We start from the raw sequence: 19024 nt of genomic DNA on the forward strand, positions 1-19024 counted from the left end.
AAATTTCCCAAGAAGAAGAGTCATTCCTGCTCTAGAAGAACTTCCTTAAATAGGAGGAAAAAGATGTCTCTTCATCCACTTGGCATACTGTAAGAAGCCATATAGTATCTCATGGCCAAATCAGTCTCATGTACTGAGAGACAACTTGGGACAGAATACCAGTAAGGTCAAAAAGACAAAACACTTGTGTTTTATAGACCTGTTTTCCATCAATCCTGCTATATTATTCATAGCCCCTTCTGCCACCTAATTGATTTTCTTTGCCTTTTACATCTGGGCAAAAATTTCAAAACATCTAGCTGTGCCTTTGTGTTAATGGTTTTAAAGAATGTTTGCTCCTGTTACTGCAAAACATATGTAACACCACCATAGAGGATATCAGGGATCAGTTCTGCATACCTGACCACAACTCAGTGGTTTGTTACAGCCTCATATCCATCATCAAGAGATGGCTCCACTTATCTTATAAGCTGTGGTCAACTGCAGTCACAATTCATATGTTAAATTGTGTGATCTGTCAACATGAAGTTAGCTGTTTCCCCATAGGAGTTTCCATTTGTTTGTTTGTTTGTTTGTTTGTTTTGTGGTTTTGTTTGTTTGTTTGTTTTAATGTGGTAACATTGTAACTTTGTGGAACGTATATTTTCACAAACAACATGGCCTTCTGTGAACCTTCAAGGTATCGTCCTCTTTAGATGTAGATTAGTCTTCTTTTAAAACATATCACAGATGTTTTTCCAGACATTGTTCAAGAAAGCCCTAGTAAATTCTTTGTCATACATAATTTTTACTTTCTGATTCTCTGATTTCTCAAGAACTCCAGAAATACAAGTGGCACAGAAATAATAAAAGAATGAATATATATATATTTGTTTTCTAGATCTTATTCATAAAAATATATATAAAAGAATATAGATATATTTACTATATGTATCTTTTAATAAATATGTAAAAACTTTTTAACTACTTGTTATTAACATCTGTTTAATGACAACGTTATTTGTACATATTTTTCACACTTTTCAGCTCATGGCAGATGCTTAGTGTGAAGCATTCTAACCAGCAAATCTGTGGATGAAATGTTCCCAGAGCACCTTTTGAATGTCTAATATGCACACAAAAATTTAAAGCAATAGTACTACTAGTATGCTTAGAGTTTGCAGAATTAGGAGTCTAAGAAACAGAAGAATTCTGTCTCAGGAATAGTGGTTTTCTAAATTGATCAAATTATTTACAGTTTCAGATTTCTAATTTTTTACAGGTTTTGTTGGTTTGTGGGGGTTTTTGGTGGTTCTCCATTGTATCTTCAATTAGGCATTTCTAATGCAACACATTAGAATAGACTTCATAATTCCCTCTATGTACATATTTGGAAGTATTTGTTATTATTTACACAGTGTTATCCCTTGTTTCCATTTTTATTACTTCTGTTTCACCTCTTTAATTTTCATGTACACTACTACATATTCCATTACTTCCAAATTCAACAGCAGTAATTTCTCACAAATATTTTGAGGAGCTATAATCTAGAAGTTACAATAAACAAGTATCAATAAATAAGCTGGAATAAACTATTGTACTTAGAAACATAAAAAAAAAATATCAAAATGACTTCATGCTTCAGTTTCTAGAGGAAACAAAATTTTTTGTTTTCTTTAAGAATCCCAGATAGTCAGAAAAATACTTTGTTGCACTTTCATTCTTTAATATTTTCATGGCATTAATGCCCCAAAGCTGCATCACAAGAAATGAAGATTTTGCTTGGCTAGATGCCATGCAAATATATACAAAAATACAATTTTGTCTTATAAGAGCTCAGATTCAGGCCAGATATTGCAAATTTCTATTAACTCATGCAATGATATATTCGCATTAGGTCTTATTCATCTAGCAAGAATATTGCACAGGATAAAAGCACCCTTGGAAAACAGTGTAAGCACTTGTACTATTCAAAGTATATTTAAACAATGACATTCTTTTGTTGCAAATATTTTACACACTTGTCAAAATCTGTGCAAAAATGGAAACTAGTATTTATCTTGTTTCCTTTGAAGCCATGAATGTAGCAAGAATGAATGTACAATTCTAAGTGAAATTAATGATTCTGAAATAAACACTGAGGTGACCACCACAAACACCATCACGCTTTTTACTTCTTTGAATCCTCTTTTGTTTTCAAACACAGATTAAATTTCAAATATAGATTCAGCTTGGCAAGTTTTTGGTAACAAACTTAGGAGAGGAACTCTTTAATGTCAGATGAATCAGAGTTTCCAATAATTTTCTTACTGAAAGTTATGAAAGCGTTCAAATAAGGTGAAATGTGGAAACTGATGAAAAAACATCTTAATTAAAAAAGAAAATAATCACCAAATGACTGCTTAAAATTGAAGCAACCAAGAATATAAATATTTTAGATTGAGAGTTCAAGGTACAGGCTTGTGTAAGAAGAGAGAATTTTAGAGATAGTGATTATTCATCTCTTCCATTATTCACAAAAGAACTCATCAATATCTGCATTATGCTCTATAGTGACTTGGAAATTTTAAAAATCATGAATGTATTTTAAGCAGAATATCAGGTACAGTATATACTTTTTTTTTTTAATTCACTTTTACTTAAAAACATTTAAAACATTAACATTAAAGCATTTCAGGAAGAAGTTATGCAGAAGCGATCTGTCAAAGTAACTGGAAGTAACACATTGAGGGAATGAGATTTGGACAACAGAATTTGGAGAATAAACAGAGAGCTTTTATAGACATTAGATAGAATCAGACCGCTATAACACTGAGAACTTAATTGTTTGATCCTTGTCATAGTTCTGCCAAAACTGGGGAAGAACATGCTAAAGCCCCAAGCTTTTGTGCAGAGGATATGGGTTTCTGTCTGGCTGGTGGCATCTGCAAGCCTGAATTAAACCTACTTTTTATTTCAATAGAAGGAGTAGGCTCCTGAGAAGAGACCCTCAAAAATCAGTGTAAAGAGTCAGAAGCTGCCTAAGGTAGCTAATAAGAAATGCTGATAAAAGGGTGTCTTTAGTCCTGTGCTGTCATCTTCAGAAGAAATGGTTCACTGACACAATTCTTAGCCTTTGCAGTCACCCAGTGAAAGGATCCATCCCCACCTTTAAACCAGTGGTTACCACACTCACACAGAATACTGGAGAATTTTATTGTATTTTATCTTTTGATTAAGCTGATGTGATCTCATCTTCCATCTCCCAAATATAGTAAATGCTTTAAGTAGCCCAAGGATACCTGCAGGCATCAACATGGTACACAGTTGTACAGGATGGGATGTGGCAAAAAATATGTTGTTTAACTGTCTTTGTCTAAGTGGCCTGGAAATTATCTGTTTCTGCTGTGAAGGGAAGCATGATATTGTGTGCAATGGCTTCTGCGAATGACCTTTCCAAGTAGCAGCTGGCATTGGTCACCCCATTCCTCTTCCTACAAAGGGAGCTCTAGGACTTCTGCTACCTTAGTCCAGGTCTACTCCTTCTCAGAAAAGAAAGCTTCCCCTTCAAACACGGTGGAGAAATTCAAGTTTCTCCAAAATGCTATGAAGTCTTGGCTTTACATGAGTGCAGTGCTTCCCTTGAACTCTCTTTCTCCACTTCTCATTGCATACTTAGTGGGAAGACCAGTGAAGAAACATACGAATGACTTTTAAACACAATGTTAAGAAACTTACCTACAAGGGGCTATTGATGCTCCATTCCTTCCTGAATTGAATATTTAAGCATCTGGTGATATATATGCACTGGGATAATGACTGAAACCCATATGTCCCTATTTGAGGGTGTCCTGGTTCTGGCAAGGACAGAGTTAATTTCACAAAGAGCCAGGACAGGTGAGCCAAGCTGGCCGGGGGCTATTCCATACCATGTGACGTCATGCTCACCATAAAAGGGGGCCAGTCGGGCAGGGGCGGGTGCGGTGTGACTCCGGGACAGGCTGAGTGTCCGGTGGGTTGGTCATGGGATCGGTAAATTGTTCGTTGTTATCACCCATTGTGAATATCTGTTATCAGTACTGTTGTTGATTGCTTCCCTCTCCCTTGCTGTCCCAGTAAACTGCCCTTATCCCAACCCTCGAGGCTTTGCTGTTGTTTTTTGGTTCTCCTCCCCATCCCGCTGGGGGAGGGGTGAGCGAGCGGTGTGTGGCGCTCAGCTGCTGGCTGGGGCTAAACCACGTCACAGGGTGAGATATCTAATTATAATGCCATATAGTGACTGCTTTTGGTAGTTAAATGAATATTGAATTAGCCTTTCTTCAGGAAGAATAAAAACAAGCACCCTTCCCATTCTCCCACTGCTTTGGGATATTAGTTTATAATGTAGAATATACATCTGCCAAAAAGAGGATTTCGCTAGGCAGAAGATCATCTGTTTCTCCAGATGCTTTCTAACCACTGAACTATTGGACTAATGAAGGATTGCAGAGAGGCAGAAATAGGGCATTTCACATTCCTGCATTTATATTGTATATGCAGTTCAATCTAATAGTGATCCCTGAGAAAACCTATGAGATCGATTCTGGGAAGGAAGAAAGTCCAAATGATGCTTGGATCTGAGCAGACCTAGGCGGACTTAGGTCTCATGTCTCTCTCTTTACAGTCAAAATGATGAGATAAATTTTGGTTAGGTGGGCTATAAAATGTGCAGAAAACTGGTTGCACTTTTATGATTTGTGATACAAAGCTTAATTGCCACCCACTACTAGAGACATCCCAGTACTGCGGCTAGCACAGTTTTACTTTATTAATTATCCTGGAGGGTGGGACACAATGCACTCTCATCTAGTTCATGGATGACACCAACCTGAGGGAAACAGTCAGTATCAAGGAGGTCACTTGAACATAAATTAGTCTATATTCTGATTCTGTGAGTCTAACAAAGAATGAAAGATGACATAGTTCACAGTGTTAAGGCAGGGTCTGACACAATTATTTTTCATTGGCAACTACTGCATCAAGAAAGGCAGGTACCAATAACAAGAATAAAATTACTTTCACTTTTAATCCATAGATTATCTAATTTATAACACATGTAGTGCATGTTTACCATGATTGGTATAAATTAATACAGCACTCCTATAGTACCAGAAAACAAGGCCTGCCTTACAGTTTAGTTCTATTATTCAATGGGACATCCTACAGATCTAAGCAAATGTGAGGCTTCTCCAAAACAGCCATCGGAATCAAGAACTTTGAGCATGGCTTAATTGCTTGTACAGTTTCTAAATAAAATGTTAAATATTTTAAATTAAATCTTACCATGAATCACTTCAGATATTGTTAGGTAAAACTCACAATGAATTCTACTCCTAAAATGTGGATTTTCAGTTCACTCTGTGGAGAAAAATTGGAAGGTGTTTTGTCATGGTTTAACCCCAACCACTGACTAAGCACCACACAGCTGCTCGCTTATCCCTTCCCCACCAAGGGGATAGGGAACAGAATGGAAAAAAAAGCCCTTATGGCTTTAGGTAAAGACAGTTTAATAGGATAACAAAGGAAGATGAAAATAATAATATTTTTGTGTGTTTATATATATAAAACAAATTATGCACAAATGCAATTGCTCACCACATGCAGAAGGAATAAAAAACCAACAACCTGATGCCCAGTCTGTTTCTGAGCAGCAAATTTGCCTCCCGGCTAGCTCCCCCAGTTATACCCGGAGCACGACGTTCTATGGCAGGGAATATCCCTGTGGCCAGCCTGGGCCAGCTGTCCTGGCTGTGCTCTCCCAGCTTCTTGTGCACCTGGCAGGGCGTGAGAAGCTGAAAAGTCCTTGACTTGGTGTAGGCACTACAACTACCTAGCAACAACTAAAACCATCAGTGTGTTATCAATATTATTCTCACACTAAATCAAAACCACAGCACTATGCCAGCTACTAGAAAAAAATTAACTCTCTCTCAGCCGAAACCAGAACATGTTTAGAGAACTTGTCACTTGAACAGATCTTCAGTGGTAAATGTTAATTTTTATTCTTCTATCATTAAAAATTAAAACAATCATAAAACATATCAACTTTCAAATTTGAAGTTCAACTATGTAAACATTATAGACTTCATGTGAAATAGATTTATAAAATATTATGTTTGAACTTCTAGGTAGAGAAATTCTTTAAAGATTGGAACTTCAGTATGTTTAATATGTAGCTCTACATATCAATGAATGACGGTTATCTTTCTTTTGTCCAAAAATGTTGTTTCTATGAACTATCAAATGTAGTTTATATGGATATTTTGTTCATTTAAATCATTAGTTTACAGTTCTGTGGATTTATTACAGTATCTTTTAACAGAGAGAAATCACTAAACAGATGCTGTGTGCCAAATCTGTCGGAAAAATGTTAACAATTCAGAAACACCTAAAGGCAGCTAATAATCCAAGCATTTTAAACAACAGCAAATAAGTCCATATCTGATTAAATGCAGCAGGGGTACCTCTGTAAGATTTTCAGCATGTATGATTTCAAACACCACAAATCAGCTAAAACAAAGATATTCTGATGAGTAGAAATAATTTATACATTAGAGACTTTCTCTACTCTTATCTTTGAAATTCAAATTAATGGCTATGGAAAGCTGTGCCGCTGGGATGTTATGCATCCATCTGACAATACGTGGGGTATAGATATGTAAGCCTTATGAAGAAAATCACAGAAATTAAGCCTTCAGTATGTCATCAGAAGAAACAAATATCTAATTAGAACATGAGCATTGCTTTATTTCAAAGATGTAATTGGTATTATTGCTGTGGCTTTACTAGAGATAGAAACAGATACTACACTTCTGTCTTACTCTGTTGGCAAAGTTGGTACTAAATCACATGTATTCTTTGGGTTATTTTCTGGAGTGCTACAGTTGTAAAAAGAAAGCTGTCGGGCCACTTGTAGTGTATTCATTAATTTGGCATTAAATTGTAATCCATTAAAATGTAATTTTTTTTCATAAAATCAACTCAAAGAAAAAAAAAAAAGGAAAAAAACCCCACCCAAACATAGCTATTGCTTTATTGCTATAGCTATTACAATATTGGAACACCTTCAGCTAAAATAATAAGTAATTTTATTCATGCTTGAAATGAAGTCAAACAAGACCTGCTACCTGATGAAGGTCAAAATTATTTTTTCTTTTCCCTCCATAGGTAGGAATTCTACTGTAACAAAACCGGCAGTTCATGCCCTTTGCTGTCAGTACTTAGAGTAATCCAGTGACTCAGAATCTTTGCAAGAAGTCTGTTTCTTGGCACTTAGATCATTCAGATAAGTTTGGAGAGGTTATCTGAACGTTTCAAAGTTTCAGTTAATTCCATTCAAGATTCTGTACCTTTTGAATTTCTCCTATCCCTGAGAAGAATGTGTTTCTATTTCCTTTTTTTCTTTTCTTGAAAGTGTTGCAGTGTGATATTGCAAAGCATCAGTTGTAAGATTCTTCTGTACCAGTAAGCATGACCGTAGTACTGATTAATTTCATTACTATGCATAGCTCCACTGGGCATTAGTATTGTTCTGAAGTAAATGCAGATACAGCACCATTGCTACTGGAAGAAGATCAATATAATGTTGCTTAAGATAAAAAGTACATTAAAAGACTTCTTTAATAATATTTCTCAGAACATATTCTCAGGAAAGAGTTTCAGGATAATAATAGAATGCGGCTATAACCAGCATCATAAATATAGTTCAGTACCATCAGTGATGCTAAAAAAAGGCAAGCATCAAAGTGAAAACAAAAAGAACACATCAAGCTTCTCCCTTGTGTTCAAGAGAAAGGAGAATTTTTAGGTAAGATCATGACCCCAAAAAATGGGTCAGATCTGGAAATGTTCAGACTTGGAAAGTATTAAGGAGGCCAGTCAAAAAAAAAAATAAAATCCAATTTTGTCAAAAATATTAACAGGTCTGAAAAATTAAATTTTAAAAAAATACTTTCATGGAAAATATAAGAGAATGTTTAACCTTATGAAAAGCATGACCTGCAAATAGGAAAACACAGAATTAAAAGCTGTCTCTATTAGATGTATCTTTCCACTCTTCATTTTGAGAGACCAGGGCTTGTTTAGTGCTTACTGAAACTGTCATAGCAGTTAATATGTGACTCATTTGTATATAGATTTAGAAGACTTTTCTTTCTGAGATATCTTCAACCTTTAAGAACATAAAGAAGACACACAGTGAGAATAGAGGTTTTCGTTAGGTTTGGTAAATTCACTACAGAAATACATTAAGGATACCAGTTAGGCGTGCTGCCAAATTACAAAACTCCTCTTCACAGTAGGTTTTATTGACACTAAGCCACAAAAGAGTGGTTTGACACAGATTGTTTATTGCTGGAGTAGAAAAATCAGAGTAGGACTCAAAAAATCTAGGAAAAAGCCAACAAAACAAGAACAATAACAACAAGTACCAGTTAATTTCCGCAAACATCATGGATTTTATTTTCATTTACAGGGAAATCTTCTGCACTATGCTATTCAGGTAATTGATGTGAACCTTTGGGCTTGTGTTATGTAAATTACACCAACCTGAAGACTCCATTTGTAGTTTCAGCATCGTATACAATGGCCACTGTGTAAACAATAATCAGGCTCTGTGTGTTACAGATGTAACAGATGTAAATGTGTAAATTACAGGTTTGATTACATTTACACAGACGTAAATGTGTACATTACAGGTTCATCAAACATGCTGCTGGGAAGAACCATTGATATTAGTCACCCTACAAGGAAATTTCTTATAATGCTAGACTATTTAAATAATCTGCAAAGGCAAAATTAATTTGTTAATAGAGAACGATTCTACCAAGCAAGTGAAGAAGATTATATTTACCAAACAGCATCTAATTTTGAAGAGGAGGCTCAAGATTGCTTCAAATCATTTGAGATAGGTTTATATATTTGAGGAGAATACTAATGTACAAACTGTGAGCAATGAAACCACTAATCACCTGATTAGACCTACTAATGGTCTGTAGGGAGCTAAGTTTTAGTGTCAGGCAAATGTAGGCTGAATTCTGTGGTCTACAGGTCTCCCCTTGCATGGTGTAAAGAGTTAGATCCTTAACACAGGGGTATAGATTACATCATATATTTGTAGAAAACCATGTCCTTTATTGGTTCTGCCCTTCATGATAGCATTTAGAGACTGCAAATTAATCTGAACAGAAAAAGAATATAAATGATACAAATTTGGCTTAGTTGACAGTTCAAGATTTTATCTAAGAGTTTTTGTTATTTTGAGTCTTATGAAGCAATATGTACCAAATATATCTACAATGACAAAACACAAACATGAATGGCAAACAAATGGACAGCAATTTCTTTTCCTCCTACTTGTTTCTTTGTGCATGTGTACATATGCTTGTATAACCTCAAGATTTTTCTAATTATTTAAGTTTCTCAATACAGGAATCTTAATTTTTGTCTTGACTATAACAGATATAAGCACCTAGATGTAATCAAAACATAAGGCATATTTTTTTGCATCTCTTGTGCTTGCATAGTCAGAAGACACCTTAGTATATGAAATGGCTTAGCTACTTTTATTTTCTTGCTACTACTCAGAATTATATTTTGAGCGTCTGATTTCACTTTTAATGTTAATAGCTACAGAAGCTTAAAAATGTATGTATTCTGTTCTACATGAGCAAGCAGCCATGTCACACACTAGAACACTACTACTTGTTTGATTTATATATGCAGATCCCAAATATGCAATGGTAAAGGGAGTCACCTTTAATTTTGGTCGGCTTAGTTATTTACACTGATAAGGCATGAGATGCAAGTTATAAGACAAGTTTCAAATTTGATCTATAAAGCCATATTTTTTCAGTTTCTAAAATAAACTACCCTCTGATAGAATCAACTGTGAGTCACAAGAGACACTGCAGCTTTTATTTTAACTAGTTTGCAAACCATTTAAACATACACAGTTATAATACTTGATTGAATTTGAACATTGCTTGAGGTTCATATTCTGTTCAAGACAGAATCTGAAATCATCAGAGAAAAGACTCTCCCAAAAACAAAAATGAAAAGTAAGGAGGAATGAAAAGCAGAGATCAGAAAATAAACTACCGACCAAACAGAAACAGAATGAAAGGAAAATGACAGGACAACGTTAGTTCAAAACAGATTACCTCATTCCTCCAAAAGACTGAAACAGTACCAACAACGTGGGGAAATAGTGGAGTCTCAAGACTGAAGTAATGCCCTTGGATCTCAGGTACCTTGAGCTACAGAGAGGTAGTCACATCAGAAAAATGTCCACCTTAATTTATTACGGATATGAGCACCTACCCAGTTCCTGAAACTGTCCATTGAAAGAAATGCTATTCTTATGTTCAATAATTGTTTATGGGTTTTATCATGCAGAGTGTAAGTAGATAGGTTTGCTCACTGAGCTATATGTGATCCATTTTCTGACCTCAAAAATGAAATATTTTTACTTTTTTAAAAAATAAACCAACTCTTCTGTATTTCAGATGAGTGCTAGTAGCCCATAGTATCTGAGTAAAAAGATAGAAAGGACTGGCACCACCTTTATCATAAACTGAGTTTTTGAGTAAAAGTCACCTTACCTGCTGTGCTTTGGGATGAACCAAATTCAGTGTTCTGACATCTTCTACTGTAACAGGCTCCGCAGAAGTTAATAGGTGGGGAAATACCCTGCTTGGAGACCTTGAACGAATTTAGGGGTCAGGTGGTCATCAACCTATTTGGCCTCAGCCCGATAGACTTCACCTCAAGCATGCCCAGAAGCATTGCTTAAGGGCCCCAGGAGCCTTAGAAATGTAACCTTAAATGCCACAGAAGCTTTTGAAGATAGAAAGTAGTGGACAATCACAGGATAATAAAGTGCAGAAGTATTGAGCTGGGTCACTTTGCCCTGGTTGTACCCAAAGAATGGTCGCGAGTTCAGTAATTTTACTATTATAGGCATTGCTTCAATTTCTTTTTAGGCTTACTACAGATATATTTTACCCTAGTAACAAAATATACCTTATGAAAAAGATGTATTGTTCTAAACTTTAGAAGACACGAATGTTTATCAGTCAAGATTTTGAGGTCCATACATTTCACAGGTTTTACATTATTTAATTCTCCATTTTGAGATTAAGCGGGGGGGGAAAGAAAGAAAAAAAGGAAAAACAAAGGGAAGATATTTCTATCTCAGTTTTTCAGTTTCAAATGTGCTGGAAAGAGCAGACTATCATCTCCCAGCTCCAACTACTTTACAGACGTCAGCATTTCCTCATTCAAATGATACTAGAGAGATTGTCACAACTCCCCCATAGATAAATTATCTCACCAGTACCATACCACTCATGATGATAGATAAAGACAGCAAGAAGATGGGAATGTTGTGGTTATTGACAAATATTCCATTTGTCCCTTCTTGATTGCTAATAGCAGAAGGCAAGGTTGGCAAGATCAATCCAGAGGTTTATGCTAACTGTATTTTATTTGCCTTCTCAGCTTTTGAAAGTGATGCCTTACAGGAGGGGACAGTTAACATTTTGAGAGCAAGGTACATAATTTTGCTTTAATGCAATTGTGCATCTTCTACTGCCTGGAGAGCTTTCTCCACCCCCTTCCTGAGGAACCAAGCAGAAAGGCAGGGGAATGACTACACTCCTACCTCCTAATTCCAAATTGTCAAAAGCCTAAGCAGCTGTGGATTCTTATGGATTTCTTCTCCTTACATTATCATAGATAATCTGATCACAGGCAGGCCAACAACTATCAGTATTTTAACACATGTAAGCTAGCAATAATAACTGTGCTATGAATAAGTTAATAAATTATTATATTTCTCTTGAAATGCCAAATGGCTGTTCCAATGACATTTTTGAGAACCAGGCTGAGATAATATGAATTTATATCAGGTTTACTCTTTGTCTACAGATCAAAATGAAACAGTTTTTGTTCCCATTGCTTATTGACTAGATATTTGATATTTGAACATGCATGATGTCACATGGCATGGAATACCCCCTTTGGCTAGTTTGGGTCACCTGACCTGGCTGTATCCCATCCCAGCTTCTGGTGAGAATTAACTCTATCCTAGCTGAACCCGGGACAGGTGTTATCCTCCTCCCCCTGGAATGGTGTCCCTTTTCATCTTTACTAAAATCTACTTGACCTTGTCTTCACATCTTTCAGTAATATTCAATTATACTTTACATTTTGTTCAACATCATTAAATAATTTTTGGGGAGAAGAAAAGTTGTTCTAATGAAGGCTTCCAAGATTAAGAAAATGGTGCTCCCCACCAACTTCTATTTATCTCATTTTACTTATCATATGTATCTGTTCCTAACAGACATTATAAATGCTCCAGATTTGTAAATATGTATTTCTTTTTCTGCCTCAGTGATGACACTTGATTTTGAATCTATAGTCAACATTTTCCTTTTGTCATCCCTATTATGGAAAAAGGACGGGGTAACGGAATACACAACCTGAGTAGTTTCAAACAGCCCACAGACTGTGATCTGATCTTCATTTGATATACACCAACTGCCTTCAATGCAGTCTATACCAACTAAGGTTATGACCCTACTTTTCCATTTTGTTTGCAAAGAAGACCTCAGACTTTAGACTTATATAACAACATGAATGTTAATCCCTAAAAAGGGCTGGAGTTCTCCTGTGCTAAGTACACTAAAAAACCCCATAACATACTACCCTGAAAAGCTTAGCTTCTAGAATGATAAGACAATGAAAGGCAGAGGAGACATCAAGATGGGAAATGATTTCCCAATTATCATATAACTGTGGAAAGCCTATTTTGATGAGTCCACAATATATCCATTACATAAAATTTCTTCCTAATAAATAATAATGTATATAAAGCATTTTCTAATTTATTTTTATTTTCTCTGCCTTCTATATGCATTTGAAATTACAGGTTTAAATACATTTACAATTACATAGATTAAGGTAAAATATGATTTCTTGTAAATAATCCCAGAATTCTGTACAGTAATCCCAAAAGATTCTGTACAGTCAATAATCCAAAGAGTCATTAATAATCATTTTAGAATAACATTCACTAGGCCATCTTGATAATTTTCATAAAAGGCAGGATTTAACTGTGACTGTAAGCACACTAAGGACAGAAGGAACAATAATTATAACAAAATATACTCTTTAATATTCCCAGAACACAGTTATTCACATGCACCCAAACTCATGTTATGCCACTGTAATTGTACAAAAATCCACACTCAGTCATAAATTCTGAGGAGATTAAGGTACCTATAAGGTTTTGGCCTTAAATACGGATGTAAGAAAGCACCAATTTTCGATGTCCAAGCTGCCTTGAGCTGTGACATCTCATGACTAACATCTACAGCAGGTTACAAAATCTTTCACAGAAGACAGATCTGAAAAAAATCTGAGTTTGTCCTGATCATCAGATCATAAAAACAAGACTGATGACTAAATTCAGCCTGCACTGAGCATCAAATCATTACAAAGTAAGATAGAAAGAAAGCTCAAGAGAACATCTGACTAATTAGATAAGGATTAAAGAATCAATATCTACGGATAGTAATAAATAAATAAATAAATATTTCCTCTCCATTATGTAAAGAAAGTTAACTTATTTCCTAAAATATCTATGTCTGATGCACAAGAAAGCATCAATTACGTACACTATTTAAGTTCTGCTGCAAGATGAGTGCTAATAATGTGGAAATACATGTTTCAGAAACATTTCACAGGAAATAATGTTATCTCATATAAAAAGTGTTATCATAAATAAACACATATATAAAAACACACTCCTATACATAGTGATGAACAGGACGAAGTGTTCATTAAATGAATGTCACTGAGATGAAGAGCAAGTACAAAGCAGTACCGTGACTATGGACATGCGTTCAATACAGTATCAGCCTTTTCTCAACAGCACCTATTTCTGCTGTTGTAGACGCCTTTGTTTCCATGAAATGCCCAGGACATATTTCTGTGTTTCTGTGACATGGTAATTTAGAATATATTTTATGGTTCTTATATAATTCTAACTTATCAAAATAGTAGAAATCTCATAAATATATTTACTCAGCTTTTCTTTGCAAATATCTGAGCTAGTTTTCAAGTAGCTTGTTCAAGCATCGTGTCGGTGCAATCTGAGTGCCATGGCAGTGCCGTAACCCAGCTTCCCAGGACCACCTCGTTTGCTGCTAGGAGTTCCATGCTTCGATATTTACACCAATAGCTGTACCTGGGAGATCTAATTTACAGCTGCTTCAGTCCACACAATCTGCAGTTGTTTTCACAACTGCTGTATAGACAATACCCTCAGAGATACTTCTTAATTTAGACAGGATACAATGTATGCTGAACTCAAGTACTCACAACCACATATTCCCCCAGTAATACAGCAATGTAGTTCTAGAAAGCCATTTATTAAAGCCTTAAGGAAGAAAAAAAAAAACATAGGCAAGTTAAAATTCAACAAACTTATTCCTGTGCCCCAGTCTTATGGAACACAACTGGCCCTTGGGGACTGCGAAGTGTTCTTCACACATTCATTCACGTTTTGATTACAATGGTTTTCAGGAAAAATCCCTTCTTTCATGCCTGAGGCCTCTTTACTAATAAGCAAATTACTATCTGAAAAAAGAAATATAAGGTATGCTTTAAAACATTACGTGACTAAAAGCCAGGCATCTCCATGTGATACTATGATATAATTTGAAATGGAAGTAGAGCTAAAAGAAAAATATGCACCCCTTGCATTCATCAATAAACTTTACTATGTAAACAGTTTGTATATACAATAATTATACTAGCTTGCCAAGAAAGAGATCTTACTTAAAAGGTGATTAAATAAGGACATTTAATAGAAAGGCACTGAAACAATTTTTATATTGCTAGCAAAAACATGTGCTATATACTTAGCTTCAATAGTGAACATCTTGTCTCTGCTAGGTTCTACGCTGCAGGTTTGAAAAGGACAGTTTATCTCCATTCTCATTTGTCTCCATTCTCATTTAGTTCCTGTTTTTATATTCTGCAAAAGAGTGTTCATATGTTTTACTTATTTATTTCCTTAACTTGAACACCTCCTCAAAGAGAAAGTCATCTGGAAAGATGGTGTAAATTAAACAGTGGTTAGAGAGGAACATTATCCAAGTCTGGTAAAAAATAAGTCTCTGTCGTAGTTTAACCCCAGTCAGTAACCAAGCACCACGCAGACGCTTGCTCATCCCTCCCCCCCTAAGGGGATGGGGAAGAGAATGGAAAATAAAAACTTGTGGGTTGAGATAAAGACAGTTTAATAGGATAACAAAGGAAGATGATGATGGTAACAACAACAACAATAATAATTACAATAATAATAGTAATAAAAATAATAAGAAACCAAGTGATGCACAAATGCAATTGCTCACTGAATGCAGAAAAAACCCCAACTCGATGCCCAGTCTGTTTCTGAGCAGCAATCCCACCTCCCGGCTAGCTCCCCCAGTTATATAGAGATCATGACGTTCTACGGCAGGGAATATCCCTGTGGCCAGCCTGGGTCAGCTGTCCTGGCTGTGCTCTCCTGGGTTCTTGTGCACCTGGCAGGGCGTGAGAAGCTGAAAAGTCCTTGACTTGGTGTAGGCACTACAACTACCTAGCAACAACTAAAAACATCAGTGTGTTATCAATATTATTCTCACACTAAATCAAAACCACAGCACTATGCCAGCTACTAGAAAGAAAATCAGTTCTGTCTCAGCTGGAACCAGGACAATAATGGAAACTAACCATAATTCAGATGATTAATGAACTTCAAGTTTAACTTTTGCTTATTGCCACAGGAAAATTGTCTTTTGCCAAGTCTTGCATTTCTGATGATTTGATATCAAACCTAATTGATCTCAGAAACAACCTCTATGAAGGCTTGTCCCCATCACTTATCATTTTTAGCTCATAGGAGTTATGGGTGTTAAAACAAGGAAGGTGGTGTGATTTTTTTTTTTTTAATCACAAAGGGTTTTCTTTTTTTTTTTTCACTTGCAAAGCTGTATTTCTCTCATCACTCACTTGAGAATGACTCAACCATTTTTTTCTTTGACATTCTTCACCTGAAGTTCATCTTCCTATGAACTACATACAGGAAGACTTCAACACACAAAATAAGTTCATATAATCAGAAGAATTAGAAAAGGAACTATTGTGAGGGCTGAGCAGGAGGCTGTAATGGTCAGATTGCACAGAGTTCACTCACATTTTTTCTTCAGGCTAAGAACTAGACTGGATTACACAGAAAGAACACAAATGTTTCTTTCAGTTCAGTTCACAAAGCTTTAATTATAGTGTAAGCATGCCTGATTTATATTTAATCAGCTGAATTTAATTCTTTCAATCAGAACTTAGTGAGAAAATTGGAGGTTTTAAATAAGCACATGCTTCTTAAATAAATCTAAAAGATACTAGATAATGGCAGTTGGCAAAAATATCAAGTTTTAACATATATTTCAGTCATGTGCAGGAAGATTTATTATTTATTTATTATCCATCATAATGGATGATATTCAATGCAAGTTTGACTCATTTAGGCACCTAAATGTAGATGTCTATTTCAGACATGAGCAGTTCAGTTCAATTGCCTAGGTAAAGGTGTCTAGCTAGCTTCATTTGAGATTGCATGTGACAAGATCTACAGGAGACCTGTGCCCTTCTGGGCTGCCAGCTGAAGTCTGGTACTTCCAATGAAAATAGATGCCTACCTTTTGTCAACAGTCTGAATCTAAATAGGAATCAGAGCCTAGAATGAGTCAGTTCTCCAAAAGGCACAGGTCATGTCAGTTGCTTAAATACAAACAGAAGGTGCCATTATAACAGCAGCAGAGTGTTCAAGCCAATTGTAGATATATGTCAAATATGATACAAGAAAGAGAGATGCACACCAGGGAGATGCCTAACATGTTGGACCTGCAGTTAGAAGCCAGATAAGAATGGCTTCTGTCAGTTTAGATAATGCTACATGCCTGTGTTTGATAAAATGAATCATCCCATGCAAAGCAATTTAATTCATTCTAAAATACACATTACCTGCCTAGTCACTTCAAATTCCACCGTTAATTAGCTGCATTGAGAAACACTGTATTTACCAATGGGATCAACCAGCTGAGGAAATATTTTCAGTTCTTTCACAAGTTGGTTCTTCAAGGAAATGGGCAAGTCATCCCTACTCAAATTATCTATTTTAGCTAACAATGCCACTTTCAAGCATATTTTGAGTGACATAGAACATCTCTATCAGTAAGTGCAGAATTTGTCAAGTTAGATCTATCTCTACTATGGATAAGCTAAGCTATGAAGCTTGATCAGCTCTCACAGGTTACTGAAGGGGAGTTCGGGTTCTCAAGTTGTTTTTCAGGCCATGATGATGTTCCTTAGTGCTATGCTATTCCCTGCTGAGGTTAGATATGCATCTTCTTTTCCACAGCTTTCTTCTCTCCATAATCCTACACAGCCATTCTTTATAAGCTTTTAGGTGTCGTGCAGAATTAATTTCTTCTGTCTCGTCTGGAGCTTTATCACATACACCAAATGCAGGTCACCCTGCATTCTGTCCTACTTGCCTTGGCCCTCAAAATTGCTTTAATCTAATTTATCTTCTCCCTAAATTTGATTCTGTGCATGTAAAACATTCTTTATTACAAGATCAGCTTTTTCTCTCAGTTTTTGTTTACTACCTTATTTGACCAGGTGTGTGCTAGGCACTACTATCTGAATAGTAATGCCTTGCACTAACTACACAGAGCAGATCCGTAGCTTCTGAGGTACAGCTTATCTTTCATTAATAACCTACATTACCAACTAGGCCATTGATTGTAGCAAAAATTTAGATGACCAGTACATGTTTCAGTCTTTAGACAAATCCCTCTCAGTTCATATAACCATTCAAACTGAGTTGGGTTTCTCGTGGGTTTTTTTTGTGTTTTGTTTTGTTTCATTGTTTGCTTAACTTAGGATAACTTTCCTATCAAAACTTATCAAGATGTCCTCCTTTTCAATATATATTAAATATGTTATATAGCCTCTTTCAAAGGTAATATTTGAAAATAATATTGTAATGGAATCAGTGCTTGGATTATTTTGTCAGTTTTACAGAAAAATCTTCACTATGATTCTGTTTATATTGAAACTATTTTCAATATCAAACTCACACTTCCTAAACTAAACTTCAGTCAGAGTTGTCATTTGTCTTTTTTTCTCACTTAAGACGGGGGTTTTTTTATATATATATATATAAAGGTATTTCATAGCCCCTTGAAAAATAAGAAGAGTATTCCATGATAACACATCCACTTGCTCACATTTTATTTTCTGTTTTCTTGTTTCTGACTATTCAGCACCACAGGGATTTTGCATGAGAATATAACTTCCATTTTTAAAAGGTGCTCTGCTCCTGTTCTCCATCATTACATCAAATAACAGTCTGTTTGTGGCTTCATTGTTGGTCATAAGAGAAAATGACAAGAGCAACATTTGAAAGTAGTCTGATGTAGTTATTAGCACAGCCCAATGTGGAAACCTCAGCAGATTTGGACCGTATAATTACAGTCTCAGTGTTGCATGTTGATATGACTTCTAAGTTATGAGACGATGTAGAAAAAGGAAATAATTCCTAAAAATCATTTAATATCTATTTGATTATCTACAGTTTAAAAAAAAAAAAAGAAAAAAGAATAAAAAGGAAATAACATGGGAAATGGAAGAAGTGTGCACCTCTGAAAGTCACTATCCTAAAAATGTTAGAAATTATACCTGTGATCTTCTGACTGTTAAAAGGGAAAGATATGGTAGAAGACATTTTATGAAAAAGTACATGTGCTGGTTTATATCTTACTGATACTGACTGATGAATCACAAGACAAAGGAGAGTGGAAGTAACCAGTTATAGCAGTAGACATGGTATGAGAAGCAAGTGTGCTCACTGAGGTAAGTTTGTTCTTTCCTCCTGTAGAGATTGTTGAATCTGTAGTTGTAGGAGAGG

The sequence above is a fragment of the Grus americana genome, chromosome 2 (assembly GCF_028858705.1).
Source record: "Grus americana isolate bGruAme1 chromosome 2, bGruAme1.mat, whole genome shotgun sequence".
In the NCBI taxonomy this organism is placed as follows: domain Eukaryota; kingdom Metazoa; phylum Chordata; class Aves; order Gruiformes; family Gruidae; genus Grus; species Grus americana.